This window comes from Euprymna scolopes, chromosome 32, assembly GCF_053919585.1.
Source record: "Euprymna scolopes isolate OS-2025 chromosome 32, ASM5391958v1, whole genome shotgun sequence".
Classification (NCBI taxonomy): Eukaryota; Metazoa; Mollusca; class Cephalopoda; order Sepiida; family Sepiolidae; genus Euprymna; species Euprymna scolopes.
This window is the reverse complement of record NC_136513.1, coordinates 86,119,705-86,124,704: the sequence shown is the minus strand read 5'-3', so window position 1 is coordinate 86,124,704 and position 5,000 is coordinate 86,119,705.

The following is a 5,000-nucleotide window of genomic DNA, read 5'->3' as shown; positions in this document are numbered from 1 at the left end:
TCCTTTCCCCATTGTACTACGTGCTCAAGATCAGAGGAGAGAGAATTGGAGAGAACTTGGTCGTTTACTGTCTTAGATGTGGTACCATAAATGGTAGTGTCGTCAGCATAAATGTCTACAAATGATGTAAGGATATGATTTGGAAGATCATTAATGTAGATCAGGAAAAGAGTTGGGCCCAGGATGGATCCCTGAGGGACACCGGCATTAATACTGTGAGCTTCTGATTTTTGCCCCTCAACTACTACTCTTATGAACCTATCAGAAAGAAATGATTTAATAATTGAGAAGACTTTTCCAGCTATACCATAGCTAGCGATCTTATGAAGTAAACCTTTATGCCATACCCTATCAAAGGCTTTAGATATGTCAAGAGCATTTGCCCTAGAAAGATTGCCACCGTCGAGAGATTTGCTAATCCTATGCGATATAACTGTAAGGACATCTGCTGTAGATCTAGCAGAACGGAAACCATATTGAGTGTCACTAAGAAGGTTATTTTTGTTGAGATGTTTGATTACTTCTGTATTTAACACAGATTCTAGCAACTTACTCATGACGCACAGGAGACTTATTGGCCTGTACTGAGAGGGGGATGAGCGATCACCTGAATTCTTAAATACAGGGCATACTGATGTGATTTTCCAGGGAGATGGGAAACTATTCTCCTTAAGACAACGTTTAAACAGTTTTGTAAGTATGGGCGCTAATTCAGGTTGAAGTTTTTTGAGTACTATAATTGGAATACCATCAGGGCCAGTTGCTTTACTCGAATCAAGGTTTAGATAGATAGATAGATAGATAGATAGATAGATATTACATACATACATACATACATACATGATGATGATTGCAGCGTCTTGTCAGACGAGTGCCACTCCCTCAGACATTTAAAATCCATGAGCCCAAATGCCTGAGGGAGTATCTGTATAAATATGATGTTACAGAGTCTTAGCTTTGTACGACAACTAAGTCTCTCTCTCTCGGTTCAAAATGTTGAGATCCAGCAACAAGCAAGAGCAAGATAGCCAGCAACAAATTAAACTGCAGACCAGCTTAATGCGGGTAATGGTCTTCCGCTTTATGGTTTTTTAAATCAGAGATTTGCTTATCCTAGAAAGGTTGACTTCACCACGGCTTACGGGAGCCCTCTCCACCCCAATACACATATACACACACACAAATATACATGGTGCTAGTTGGCCGTTGATCCAGAAAAAGAGTTCATTCGCCCTTTACATGCATACACACATACATGCATACATACATACATACATACATACATACATACATACATAAAAACACTTTATTACTGTTATTTCATCCCACAACATAGTTACACTTGGATGTAAGGGGTTACTATTTAAGAAACACCCAAGAGGGACACTATGTAGGGAGTTGAGTAGCAAGATGTCAGTTCACATTACACTAAAACCTCATTAAAGTCAGGAAAAACATGGAGAAATTCTAAATTCTAGCAGGTCAAACGAAGAAACTATTTGAGAATCAAGCTTTTTGGCATCTAGTAATCTCTACAGTCTAGGGGTGGAACTTTGCTGCTTGTCAGATTTGTCGAGTAAAATTACATTGATGGGACACAAGTGCTTCGAGTTGGTTAGAGCAAATTAAAATACTTGTAAAAACAGGCACAGGGATGCAACATTCCGACGATGGTATAGCGTTTGTCTGAAAAAGAAAAGGAGGCATTTTAGTAAAGGTATAAAGCGGGGGGGGGGTAAAGAAAGGGCAGATAACTACAAAGATATGAGGAGAAATAACATTGGGAAAGAGAGAATGGTAGAAAGATGAAGCGGAGATAGACTGAATGAAAAAAGAAGGCAATGAGAAAGATAGCATTAATGGTGGAAATATTTAAGTTTCTAATATAAGCCGAGAGAAAGAGAGAGAGACAGACAGAGAGAGAGAGAGAGAGAGAGAGAGAGAGAGAGAAGGTCTACGAGAGAGGATTAGATAGATCGAAAGCTAAAAATAAGTGGAATAAAAAAAGTAAAGTGAGAGAGAAAAGAGAGATATACTGAAACTTATAAGTTGAAATAAATATGATGTCAGACGTGTGCCACTCCCTCAGACACTTAAAGTCCATGAGTCCAAAAATGACTTCCACCGCCACAGGATCCTTTTAATAGACAAATGCCTGAGGGAGTATCTATACAAAGATGATGTTACAGAGTCTTAGCTTTGTACGACAGCTGAGTCTCTCTCTCGTTTCAAAATGTTGAGATCCAGCAACAAGCAAGAGCAGGATAGCTAGCAACAATTTAAACTGCAGACAAGCTTAATGTGGGTACTGGTCTCCCGCTTTTTGTTTTTTTAAATCAGAGATTTGCTTCTCCTAGAAAGGTTGCCTTCACCACGGTTTATGGGAGCCCTCTCCACCCCAACACACACATACATACACACGAACACACACGGTGCTAGTTGGCCGTTGACCCCGAAAAAGGGTCCATTCACCCTTTGGAAGGTCTTGTTTTTAATCCTTCAGGGAGACTAGCCGCCCTCCTCACTAAACAAGTTTGGTAGGGGAACCAGTTTAGTCGCCGGTGACCCGACCATGAGGCAGGTAGTGCTGGGTTACATGGTACCAGTAGCAGATGACATGACCTGACATAATAAATATACATACACATATACGTACACATCGATTTCGCGTTGGATGACCGAAGTTAGGCATCGCTGAACCTGATCAGTATGAAAGTGGGTAACGGTTGGGAAATACCGGGTGCCGTTTTTACTCTACGCTTGTCTCGGCATTGTTTCCAGTCCTCCTGGATTTCTCATTGCCATTAGGATTAGGATTATATGAAATTGTCCGTGTTTCTGTGTGTGTACATTTCCCTACCAAACAACTCTGTCAGTTTTCAGTCTACAGACTCGAGATTTTACATAAGGGGTATTGAGATTTGGAAAAGTCTTTTTAATCGGTTTTTCAAAGTTCAACGATTTGACCATTTATAAATTCTACCAAACTCCTCCGCCAATTTTGGGTCTAAACACTTGAAATTTAAGAGGAATTTTACTTGGACATGGAACAAAATTTTTATTCGACTTGAGCCCAAAACAATAAATGTTAGGGGATTAAAATTGGGATCAAAGTTTTAAAAGAATTTGAACTCATCTGCCTCTACAAAATTACTCTTTTAAAATTTTACATAAAGTGTATTCAAACACAAGGGCAACCTTTTTAATCGGTTTTTGGGCGACAATTTGGCATGCCAAAGTTTAAAAAAATTGACTTTTCTGTCTCTAGCAAACTATTCAGCCAATTTTTAGTCTAAACATTTGAAATTTAAAAAAAAAGGGTATTTCAGACATTCAGCAAGCATTTTAGTCGGTTTTGGGGCGGGAATTTGGCTGTCAAGAGGTCAAAGTTGAAAGAGCTTACGTTTGCAGACTCTACCCAACTCCTCCGCCAATTTTGGATCTAAACACTCGAAATTTTAGATGTAGGTTACCTGGATATGAGTCAACTTTTTTAATATATATATACAATGTATATATATATTAAAAATATATATATTATACATATGCACATAAATTTATAAACAGTACGTAAAGCTCGAGCAAAGCCTGGCTGAGCTGCTAGTATATATATATATATATATATATATATATATATATATATATATATATACCCATGTATGACGTCATGGCAGATGACTTCATGCATGACACCACGGCGTCGTATAGGGAAGCAAAATTAGTAAAGAAAGAGAGAGAGAGTCAGCCACATACAGTACTGTTTCTCTATTTCACAGCTCATCAGTGAGGCTAGAAAAGCAATTACCTCAAGCCAGGATCGAAACCCGACCGCTCAAAAGAAAATCGGAGCTTCTAACCGTTGCGCTATTCGGCTACTGCTGCTACTATGAGGGCAGCGAATTAAAAATGTTTGACATTGTCCAAATACTTAAGCTCAATTTATTTACATCAAGAACATCGCTTAATACGCTAATGGTAATTTGTATATCACTTCTCAATATGCTCAACTCAAGATAGGGAGCATTATAGTCATCCACATACAGTACTGTTTTGCTTTTACACAGCTCATCAGTGCGGCTAGTCAAGCAATTACCTCAAGCCAGGATCGAAACCCGACCGCTCAAAAGACAACCGGAGCGTACATAAACATAAACCTTTAACAGCGTAAACCAATAAACACAAGTCGCTACTTTTGCAGAATTTGACCTTCACACTGAAATATTAACGTTATTATTTAGAAATTATTATTTAACATGGGAAGGCTGGGGATGTTTTGCTACTATTCTGTATTACAACTATATTGTCGCAATTTTCTTACAAATAAATCAACTTTGTCCCGTTGACAGTAAAACGTATTATTTTACTGTGTACGTTTTCAGCCTCCCAATTTTCTTTTTTCGCGTTTAAAGTATCCAAATGAACAATTGTTAATATTTTCTGCTTTTTTTTTTCATCGTCCATTTCCGTATTTCGTTTAAGTTATTTAACGCAATTATCTTACAAATAAATCTACGTTAACCCATTAACAACCAAATAAACATTTTACAACGGCGATTTACCCACCGCCCTCTTTTTTTAATTTATTCTCCATTTTTTAATACACCTTCCTTAAAAAACATTCATACATTTTCTTCTGCACTATCAACATTAATAAATACCTAAAAAAATATGTTGTTTTTTTTAATTTGCCTTACAAATAAATAATCAATGCGACAAGAAAACGAATTATTTTACTGTGTACGTTTTCAGCATCCCAATTGTTTTTTCTCGTTTAAATTGTCCAAATAAACAATTGCTAATACCCTCTGCTTTTTATACATTGTTCATTTCCGCATTGTCTTAATTAGCTTTATTGACCTTATTATCAACATATAGATTAAATATTTGACCCAATGGGTCATGAATGTTTGTTTAAAACAAATTTTTAAAAGTTACATTTTATTTTCATTTTTTTATTAAAAAGCCATTCTTAACATGAGGAGAGTGGTTTTAACTATTCT